This window comes from Chaetodon auriga, chromosome 24 (genome assembly GCF_051107435.1).
Source record: "Chaetodon auriga isolate fChaAug3 chromosome 24, fChaAug3.hap1, whole genome shotgun sequence".
Lineage (NCBI taxonomy): Eukaryota > Metazoa > Chordata > Actinopteri > Chaetodontiformes > Chaetodontidae > Chaetodon > Chaetodon auriga.
The window spans coordinates 13,120,980-13,133,107 of NC_135097.1; positions in this window are offsets into that span (position 1 = coordinate 13,120,980).

Genomic DNA, 12,128 nt, shown 5'->3' on the forward strand with positions numbered 1-12,128 from the left:
TCCTGAGTGTCTGAGCATGTATGTGTCTGAGTGTGTGTGGGTGAAAGAGACACAGACTGCATGGATGAGAGTATTTATATGCGTGAGTGTGTGTGACAGAGACAGAGTGTTTGTGTGTGTGTGTGTGTCTGTGTGTGTGTGTGTGTGTGAGCACCATTGTGTGTGAGACAGAAGCCTGAGGGCATGCTCATCAGCAGAGAGACATAGATTTGCATAATGAAATTCCCTCTATCGCACCGCCGCAGAGGACAAAATAAAACAAGACCCTTAACAAACCCTTTAAACACCTAGGTGAATACAACAAAAGTACACACACATACACATATCCTTTAGACCTTCGATTGTACCTCAAACCTCGCAAGAGGCTTTGAAAGTTTGTTACTATAGGTACCATCGCTCTTATGTGTTTGAGTGTGTCCTTTCTCTCTTCTGCGTGACACTTGTTTTGCTCAGTATGACAATACCAACAATACTATTCTGCTTTGCAATTGTTCTCTCCAGAACTGTACGTGAATAGCCTTTGTGGTGCGCGTATGTGTGTGTGTGTTTGATTCTTTCATTACGCAGAGAGACAAGCGAAATCGGGAGCTCATCTGACATTTCATGGCTAGATTTGTCTGAAAAGAGAAAAAAAAATTGACCTGGACATTCATTTGAAGAATCTGCTCTCAAAAGAGCATCATGTGAATGCCCCAGTCGTGTCTGCCTGTCTGCGTGTGTGTGTGAGAGAGAAAGTCTGTGCTTTCGTGCACCATGGTGCGATCAGTGTATCTGTCAGACAAGATGATAAAAGCAACCTGGGACCTTCACATGTGCACGCCTGGCAGACAGGAAATCTCCCATCACCACTGTCCTCTGCCTGCCTGCCTGCCTGCCTGCCTGCCTGCCTGCCTGCCTGCCTGCCTGGATGTGGTACACGCTTCAAATGCAGAGTGAGGAAGAGCGAACGATGGTTGAGGTGGTGGAGGGGTAGGTGGGGCAGGAATAGGGGAGGGGGGAGTAACTGGTCGATAGAGGAGGGGAGGCTGAGCGAAGAAGAAAAAGGAGAAGAGAGAGAGAGAGAGAGAGAGAGAGAAATCAGTTGTTTTGGACAAGCATCATTTTTCCTCCAAAGGACACTGGCAGCTGCTGTGTGTAATGGTGAGAGGTGAGGAGGAGGGGAGGGACGGGAGAATGAGAGGAGCGGAGAGACTGGGGGAGACGGGGATGCCGTGAAAGCATTGGGGAGGAAAAGCATCCCATTATGAAGAAAACCTAAAGGGACTGGGAGCATTTGTGTGTATGTGTGTGGAGCAGAAGGGGGGGGTGTGGGCTGTTGGATCTATACAGAGACCACCTGTTTCATCAGAGGAAAAAACAAAAACATAGATCGAGCATGTCGGCAAACAAGGACAGCAGCAGCAGAGGATTTCACAGGTCTTAAGGATGTTATTCCTCTCTGTGCCTATTTAAGTACCTCTGGCAGCAGGTCTGTTGAATGAGGCCTTCTATACATGCTCAGCTGGCATTTTCCAGCTCCTAAAACAGTGCTTTTCCAAAGCGCTCTACACGATCGATAAATTCACACTGTAGTGTTCTGTGGATGGAGCAAACTGAGCTTTCTGAAAACACTAATGTGAGGCCGTAGATTTTCACATGACATGATGATTAAGCCAGACTTCGGTCATCTCCAACCGTCTCCGTGGCTCTTTTTCTAAGTCAATAAAGCCCATTACAAGGTCCCAATGCAGCAACCCAGGAACCACTGTTAGGCTGCGTTCAAGACAGCCCTGTGTGGGAAAAAAATGCAACAAGGCCACTGGGTTCACGCAGCAGGGTGCCGACGCAGAGGGCCTTGTCCAGCAACAAATCTGAAACTGACCCAACCTTTGCCGCAATTTCGTCTTGCAAGGCCACTAATCAAACACAAGATAGGGCAAATTCCCGGTGGAGGAAGGAAGGTGGGAACACAGTGTTTCTGCTGTTTACCTGGTGATCATTGCAATCAAAGATAAAATAACTGTCACTGGAACAAAAATCTTTTGTAAAATCTTTTGTTGGAATACTGCTGTGGAGTGTTTTGGCAGTTGAAATGCCTTCAGACTCATGAATATATTCCTCAAACTTGTCTTCCTGAATTGTGCTCCATCGCTTTGCCAACACCTGAAACGATAGACCCATAAACAGCGAATCCCCAGCTGCAATCTTTAAACATGCAGCTTATTTCAGTCCGAATACCCACTTAGAGTAAACATGTAGTATTTAGCATCAAATAATCATACATGTGTCTAATGTGGAACAAATTCAATCTTACGTTAAACAATCACAGGTGTCAGAATGAGGTGATAGTGGCCACAGCCAGAATTGCCATGTCACTGGTTTACGCTCATAAAAAGACTTTCACACATACACATCACATCATTACAGAAGAAAAACAATGACTGCACTTTTCTGACCAGTGCAAACGGTCTAAATCTATGCTTACATCTGAACTTAAAGGCCTCAAAATCAGTTTATTATTTTCATGCCGTTCTTGTTTGCCAGTCAGCAGTATGTCAGCAAGCTCACGAGGACTCTAATGTGCTTTAAGCCCAAAATAGCAGAAGCATGATGAACTGGTTTGTCCCCAAACTGTTTAACTATTATGGAAATGAATAGGGCACCACACTGGAAAAGAGCATCCAGTCCTCTGAATCCATCTGCCGTTTTAAGACAGAAAATGCAATAATGGATGGAACTCCATTTCGCATATTAGTATTTTTAGATTAGTCAGGCCTGGTCCTTAATGCTTCTGAAAGCATGTGTGGACCTGTGTGTGCATAATGTTGCTGGTAACACGGAAACATGTGCGAGCACGTGCACACTTTTATTGCCGTGTGTGTATATATAGCATTTGCACGTGTGTCTATGTAATTATGTAAGTGATTTGTACTGAAGTGTCAGTGGAATGTGTTCATGTTTTTGCATAATGTATTTGATAGCACAACAGCATAATATTCCCTTGCTTCCTCTGTGCAGTATGTGTGCACATTCTTACGCATTGTGCTAAGTGTGTCTGTGTGTTCACCCACATCCAAGTGTACTTGCACGTGTGTTTAGTGTTTAAGTACGCATAAGTACTTTGTGGAGGTGTGTATGTGTGTAAGTGTGCTTGATGTGTTCGTGTTGGTGCATAATGTGCTGTATGTATAAATGTATGCACATAAGTACATGTGCAGTATAGCCGTGTATGTCACTGCATGTGTGTGTTAACAGAACATATGTGTAAAATTTCCTGTTTTTCCAGCATCAAAGTCACATATACATACTCTGTGTGTGCATATCATAAACCGGGCCTTTGGAGATGCTTTATTCCAGTGGTTTTTCAAATCTCTCTTCCCCCATTTAGAGATACTGGAGTGTTTTTTGACCCCCGTCCATCTCATCCCATCAACGCTGCCCCCATCCCAAAGATAAAAACTCTGCCCAGCAGCCAAACTTCTTAACCTGCACCACTTCACAAAACCCTTGTCCTGCTATTACTAACCACTTACCACACCTCACACACCAGCTAGAAAATCAATACTTTTGCTGTGTGTGTGTGTGTGTGTGTGTGTGTGTGTGTGTGTGTGTATGTGTGTGTGTGTGTGTGTGTGCGTGCGTTTTGGCAGTAGGGGCTTGCTGTCCCCCCACTTTGCTTTCAAAGCAAAACACCCAATCACTGAACCCTGCTTCCACGCACACATGCACGTATACACACACACACACACACACACACACACACACACACACACACACACACACTGCATTCAAAGTCTCCACTCAACTACCATCACCCCCGCTCTCTCTTCCGCCCCTGCAACTGTTCAAACACTCACGCACACTCTGCCGCTTGCATCTTTGAAACAAAGTGCGATGGACACCTTTGTCTGCAGCCAGCTGCACGGCGTGTCGTCTGAAATGTGCACATACTCGCGCAGATAAAGTTAATGAGGACTTGGTAAAGTGCTAACCATACTGATGTCATTGGTACAGTGAGGAGCAGGGCCCCTTTGGTATGCTGGCCACACACACACATACACACATACACACACACAAACACACACACGTCCTGATACTGGGCCTTGTGTTCTGTTTCCTTTGGCAACGGAAGTTCAGTATTTAAGAGTGCTGCTAGACAAAACAAATACCCTTCTGCACTCCTCTGTCTCTCCCAGCATTCTCCCTCTTGTTCTCACCCCCCAACCCGTCCTCCTTACGTCCCTCTATGTCTTCCACTATCTCATCATCTTCTTTTCTCCTCCATCGTCCTCTCATCTAGCTTCAATCTGCATCATTTGTCTCTGTATTTTTTCCCTTCCTCCCTCTTTCTTATGCCCTCTCTCTGCCTGGTTCGCACACTAACACGGCTCAGTGCCTCCCTGGACACACACCATTCTCCATGCTTATTGTTCCCCCTGACAGCTTTTGTAGTTGGGAGAAAAAGCGACCTCTCCCCTCCTCCCTTCTCCCTCCCTCTCCCAAATTCACCAGCTCCCCCCTCTCCTCTCCTCTCCTCCCTCCCTGCCGTCACCCATCCAGTCCCCTTTACTATAAACCCACACCACCACTGGTCCACACACACACACACACACACACGCGCACACACACACACACACACACACACACACACACACACACACACACACACACATTCCACAAGCATAAAGGTCAAAGGGTGCAGCTGCCTCAATAAAGACATGGGGGAGGGACAGAGGGGTAGAAATGGAGAGGGAGGTGGGTGACTCATTCACTTTCCTCCCTTTCGGCAGTGGGCAGAAGGAGTTAGAGCATCGGGGTTGGGGGGGATTTTGGGGGGTGCTCGTGGGGGTTTGAGGATGAGGAGTGGTTGGCTCGTTTTCTGGCTTGTTTTGCAGCATTTGTAATAGCGGCTGTTGTACCCCTTTCTCACTCTGTTTACTCTCTTTGGCTGCAGCAGATGTAAACACAAACGGTTGGTTACAGCCATTCACCAGAAAGGATCCTTGGCCGTGTCTTCTTTGTATTTATGACGACCAACATGCTGGATCTGCTGTTGGCTAATGGACAAAATCCTCCACTGCTGGGTGTGTTTTCAAGCTGGACTGAGTTGTGGGGCTGATATTGGCCTTCTTGTGCAATATCAGATAGCAGCCGGTTATGTCATCCACCTCAGATATGATAAAGATTTCTATCTGACCACAACTGCTTGAGCACCATCTGTAAAACCTCCAATTTCTATGTTGTCCATGACTTAATCCCCTAAATACAGGAATGTAACTCAGATATTAATCTGTAATTGAACTAATGTGGTGGGTCAGTTTTAAGGAGCTTGTTTTTGTTACAGTGTAGAGATTTAGGTTAGCAATAAATAGATGGTTGGACGACTCTTGCTCTGTTAAACATAGAGAGAATGGCAGTTTTTCTCAAAGACTCACAGAGGCTTGGGTAGCCACCAGAAAATGGTCAGAAGCGTCATGGAGATGCACTGTGGAATTTAACCATAGGCCTTTTTCATGGAAGACATTTTGACACGTCACACTGTAGGAAAACCACAGGTGTAAATAATAAAATTGATCATGGCTGAATTCCTGGTATTGTGCATGCTGGCTCACTGTTACTGTCATGGCTTACTGGGACACTTGACTAGAACAGAGCCGTCTTAAATGCTATTTGTAACACCTGTGCTGTCCTACTGTGACAAGCCCAAATGTCTGCAGTGAAAACGGCCTATTGCACTACTGACCCAATCATGTTCAGTATGTGCTCCTCTCCCATCGCCTCCTTGTTTTTTGTTGTCCATGTATTCTGTGCCATTTGTAATGTTTTGCACTGTTTTCCATTAAACTCTTGAACATTGATATTCACACTGACCTGCATCTGTAGCTTCAGGAGGTGACAGCGGCTGCTCTGATTGGTATGGCTCTTCCCTTGAAGGAGGAGAGTGCAGGAGAGTCATAAGTCCTTAGAATGATTACACAAGATCCTCTTGGTTTGGTACAAACTCAACATCTCCACCAGTGCTCTCCTGGCACCTCACAGGTGTGTTGCATCAGTGGCTAATTACAAGTCACCCCAAATGCGTGACATCAGTTCTGACCCTCCAATCTCTTCCTACACATGCCCTACTCAACCAAACATTAAAGCAATATCAAAAAGGAAAGCAATATCTCTGTAATGCTAAGGTGCAGGTTGCATCATTTGGGATCTATTCTACAGTATTTGTCCCCAAGCTTGCAGAAGCCTTTTTTATTGACTAAAAGTGCCCGTAATATTCCTACAGGGACAGCTTGTCCGTGGTCATTTGAAAATGACACATTAACCTGTTCAAAACTGCTGCACTCAAACAATGATTGGTATATTTAATATCAAAAACACAATGGGATGCTACTGAAGGTAAAATATATTTGATTTAATATCTTTTAAAACACCTACCTGTGGATCACAGTCGTCCAAGGACTGTGAGTACCAAAATCGGGGAATGAGCCAGAGAACTGTGAAGAGAGAAAGACTGACATTTTGAATAAAATTTTCCTCTCATGGACTGCTACTACCTGCAAAAGCTAATGGGAGGCTGCCACAGCACAAGTGGTGTGAAATCCTTCTTGATGGATTGAAAAGTGTCTTTAGGGATCCAAAAGCTCGCCTTCTTGAGCATCTCAAAGGGTGTGGTGCTAACCAGGATGACTTTGCCATGATCACATTTAGACTTGACTGAGTGAAAATTAAATCAGATTTCCTTTGAACAGGATTTGCTTTGAACTCTGCCTGGCATCATTTAGAGAAAGGTCTCATGACACAATTTGATCGTGGAAATGTGTGCAGGTAGAAATCCGCCTCCCTGTGGTTAGTCCTAAACTTTGAACTTAACATGAAAAACTTCCCGGCTCTTCATGCAACCTCTCATCTTGTTATGCACACACTTCCTCGCGGCAATGATGATGCATTAAAGACTTGAAATAGGTGTGACATGCAGCAAGTGGTATGATGAAAACTGTTCTGTATCTTGCATGTTGCACACTTCTTTGCAAAACGGAACAAGTGTTTCATTGTTAATTAGTTTGGCTTTACAGCGCATAGAGTTCCAGCACATTCCTATCAAATTCCTGAGACACTTGAGATGAAATACAGTACCAAGATACAGATACAGCAGGTGACTGTGGTAAAGAAAATCCATATTTTCTTTCTCCTCTGCAGGAAGGTCAGAAATCATGCTCTGCTACAGAACAGTGAACCCAAGTGGTAGAGATACATGTCCAGAATCACCAAGAATACGTTGTGAGGGCTATCTGCATATTTTTTGCGCTTCAGTAACTTGAACTATAAGTGGAGATTTTTCATCTCAGTCTTAGAAATGTATGCAAATCAAGTTGTGGCACAAACAAGCCCTAGAAGACGAGTACTGCTCATCCAAAAAGCCCCCTTCATCACCAATCGAGCAAACTGCGTGCTTCAGCTGTTAAGACTAATCCAGCAAGTCTGGCACCCGTACACCCTAAAGCCCCGACGTAACTGGAGCTTTTTCTGATCTGATTTAAGAATCTAAGATGGAAAACCCTTTCCAAGGCTTCTACATCTATTTCTGATGTAGGTTTAGAATGATAAGAGTGATTCTGAATGACCAAATTGCACAAGGGATTTTATGCCATTGCTGTGGAAATCTGGGGAGGAACTATATGTTGAAGCGTTGCAGTGTTTGACAATCGTAGATAATTCTTGATTATCTCACCTGTGAATACTTTGAGGTGGTGTGTCACTTGTCACATTTTTAATAAGCACAACACTTGGTTATTCTTAGCTTCCACAGTATTTCCTGTAGTGTTTACTCAACAGCATATATGCATCCAGAAGAACAATAAGGTTTTAATCAGTAAAAATGAGCTTTCACTATAGAAAGCATTGTTGGAGTGGAAGCAGTATGGCAGTCAGAATTGTGGCTTTCATGTTCATAAAGCATATTCCAATAGCCATTTTATGGTAATGCACAGTTAGCAATACAAATGTTCATTTCTCTACAATAAATCTTTAACTGTGCTCAATATGCAGTGATTGTTTCATCATTGCTTGACTGGCAGTGCCTTAGGCTTTGTGTCCCCTCACATAAATTTCCTCCTTTTACAGAGTAGCCTACAACAGCAGTGGTGTACATAGCAGTTAGACCAATTAAAAGCTAGAGTGCTCCTCACAGGTATGCAATAGTCATGTAACACTGCGAAAGAAACCGGCCATCACAATGGATGCAGATACTTCTATACTGTCAGCCTGGGTCACTCCATTTTTCTCCTTGCACAGACTGTCATTGACTACAGGCTCCCATGTCTTGCTCAAGGACACTTCAGCAGGGTAGATGTTTGTGAACAAAGAACCCACAATCCCTAAACTGTGGGTCTCTTTAACCACAAGACCACCCTGACGCCAGCAACACAGCTTCTTTGTCAGAGGGCATTCCTTCAGTTTCCCAATCAATCTGAAATCTCAGTAGATTTTTTTTTTTTTTTTTTTTTTAACAAATGAGGTTCCTGGTAAACTGGAAGATGAAACAATAGAGGGGGGCTTGGAAATAAACTTCAGCCATGACACCACCGCATATCAGTATATGGTTTGTTTTGCCGGACTAGATAGGAATTTCTCCGTGAATGCATTAATGTAAAGTCTCCTTGGGTTTGTTTATCCGCTCTGGGTGTCTGTGTGTGAGTGTGGAATGCATGTGTGCACAGGGTGGTGTTGGTATATTGTTATGTGTGTGAATGTATGTGTGTGAGAGCAAGTGACACCTGGAAAAGTACTCTGACAATGTCAAAGATTACCTGGATGAAAAGGTAATCAGTGGGGTTTTACAACAGTGGGTCCCTGTTTTCACACAGGCAATAGCAGCCTTCTAGCTGGCAACTGGCGATTTTGCTGGAACTACATCTGTTGCTCGCAGATTGCAACAGCTGTAGCTAACTAGCTAATTAATGCTAACTGTGAATTTTGGTTGAAAATGCAGTCTTGGGGGTGACTTGTTTTAAAACTGAACCATGTAAGAGGGTCTTACATATGCAAGGGATGGATACATGTTTGATATTATGCTACAAGACCGACGCCAGAGTTCAGTTAGGTAAAAAGTATAAAAAGCGTCACCATAAACTCAGGTATAGTGTAGCACCCAGCACCAGCCTCCACACAATGGGGGAATCCATACAGTGAACGGTATGTTCCCATTCTCAGTTCAAATTCAATAGTGTAATGTTAGCTAATTATGTGCTTATTGGTCTTGGAAATAGGGCTACGAATATACATAACTGCTATAGGTTGTAAGCTAGTTAGCTGGACAAATTCACAGTTAAATCAGTTCCTTACACTTTTGCCATTTTTAGTTTTGGACAGGTGATTCAGAGGCACTCTTCCAGCTCTATTTACAGCTCTTACTAAAGCCTCGCACACCACTTCAGCGTGTGAAGATATCCAAAGCTTGACAGGCCTGCTGTGCCTATTGATGGATGTGAAGTTATGATTGGACAGTGATTGTTCAGCGGAGGGGTTAAGCAAAGGGTTTGACGTCATCACTCTCTGTATGAGAATATTATGGACAAAATGGAGGAAAAACAACTAGAAGCAGCTGAGAATAATAAAAGTGATCTTTCTAAAGCAGCTGAGAATCAAATTTAAGGCAAAGCTTTTTAAATGAACACAACCTGCTTTGTTTATTTCCTGTGGCCTCAATTGTGTGTATGCATAATGGTGTGTGTATGTGTGTGTGTGGAAGCGAGGGTGGGGGACATTGGGGGAGTTGTTTGCGTGACAAGCAGAGGCGTTACAGAACTTTTGCTTGTCTTCAACAATGAGGGCTGCAGTGGTGCTATCCACTCAGGAATATTAACAAGTTAATCATCTGAAATTAATGCTGTTATATCCTCAAGCCAAATACATAATGTACAACACCGCCCCCCCATGATTCGACCAAGCTATTTTCCAACTGTTTTCTCATCCCTCCCTCTCTCCCTCTTTCTCCGACTCTCTCCATCAGCTCTGCATTTGCAGATCGCAGCTGCACTTGTCATCAGGCCTGTTATTAACAGTAACATTTTTCTCACTCTGATGTGGAGGGAAAGGTAGAGAAAGTGAAATATTCAGGGAGGAGGGGAGAGAGAGAGCAGGAGGGGGGAAAAAAGGACAAAAAGACGAGTGAGAGTCAGAAAGAGGAGAGAGACTGCGTTAGACGGAGAATGGTGGAGGGAGAGAGGGGGACACAGAGAAAAAGCTGCCAGCATCAACACTGTAAAATCATGGATTTTCTACTGATAATTCCACCTCTGCTGAGGTTTAATTACTCTCTGCCACAGCTATCTGTCCACCTCCAGGACTGGCCACACACAGAGAGGCCTTTGCATCCAATCAAATAGCTTGACCTTTTAACCCTTCATCTCTTCTCCAATCATGACATGACATTTGAGGTCTGTCAGGTACGCGCCATCCCTGCACTCTGTGCTGCTCTCCTCCTCAAGGCGCTAAGGCGCTACACTACATTAATCACACTGACATTGTAATCACAGCAGTTTTGCCCTGATTCAGTATGCAGATTCCTGGGTATATTTCTTTGATTTAAAGCGTTGCCTCCCACTCTCTCCACTTCTCCCTCGCTCTCCTCTTATCCTTGACCTTCGCTCATTCCCATGGTAACTGTGTCTTACTTGAGGATTGTTTCGTTGGTAAGTCAAGTGGGCCAATCCTTGGGTTTTAAGTTGCGCATCAGCGGCGAAGCTTTTCAAAATCTAATTTAGGGGATTATCTCTCTATTGATTTCACTTAAAACTGATTCTTTTCTCTTGCCATCCTTCTGCTGCTGTGATAAAGTATCGGGGAAGGAAGCGGCGTGTGTGTGTCTCTGTGTGTGCGCGACGTATCAAGCTTTCCTTCCTCCATGGAGTTGAAGAGGAGGCTCAGCCGTCTCACTTGGCAAAGCACAGAAAGCACGCAAGAGTGTGCGTGTTCCTCTTTGTGTGCCTGTGCGTGCGCCGTTCCAACTTTTGGCGCCTATCTGCATCTGTCTGTGTGTGTTCATGCGGCACACACACACACACACACACACACACACGGCTATCATCCTCCATGGCATTAATATTCATCTGTGTGTGCATTGAGCAGAACAGATTAGCAAGGAGTAATGATGAGCATGTAATGATAAGGGGACCACAGCAGTCCCGATAGTCTAAACAGGCCTCCTTTAAACTCGACTGGAAAGAGGCAAGCAAACTCATTACGGCTTAACAGCCATTAGATTAGCATTAGTTCCTCTTTGAAGGGAATATTGCTGCTGGTTTCTCTGGATTAGCAACAGTGGTGAGCCATTCAAGGAGCATTATCACTACTGGTTTAAGTTAGCGATTTGTTGGCAGCTAGTAGCTTCTTTATTGTTAGCCGTTTTGTGTTACTGTCCAGTGATGGTTGGTTCGTGCAGATTAGAAACACATACCAATCATCCAGGTACTCTACGGGTAGAGCTAAAACCCACCGGCATTTCTTCTCATTATAGGAAGGCTGTGGCAATATCATGGGACAAAAATAAGGCAAATAAGATGAGCAGTAAAAGTCTTAAAGTCTAATTTATAGAGCTATAGAAATATAAGGGCTATATATTTTAACACCATTTGGTCTGAATATCATTCTTTTGTCATTGGCTACTCATCCAACACAAAGGTATGAGCTGGCCTGCATCGGGTCCACTCATGTACTGCCACTTTGCATCACTTTTGCATCACAAGATTAGTTTTTGACCCCCTAAATAAAAGCACCAGCTACAGTCTGCTCATCTAAAACACATAAACAAGATTGCAAGAATATAAGCAACTTCAGTTACATTGTCAAGTATACTTGACACTAATACTAATTTCTACAGGTGAAGAAATAGTGAGAAAGTGCATCCTGTCTCGCTAGGCCCTGCTCACCCACGCCGGTGTTTTCAATCATGGCAGCTGAATGGACCTCTGGTCAGGGTGAAGTCGTGTGCAGGCTTCTTGCGTGATGCCATAAGTCTATGTGTAAACATACCTGATAGAAATTCAGGTGCGATATAAGTCAAGCTCATTTTGTGCATGACCGCAGTGCTGAGAAGTGAAATGCAGTTGTAACAGTAATTATTAGTGTTAGAAAGCACATGTAAATGATGAAAA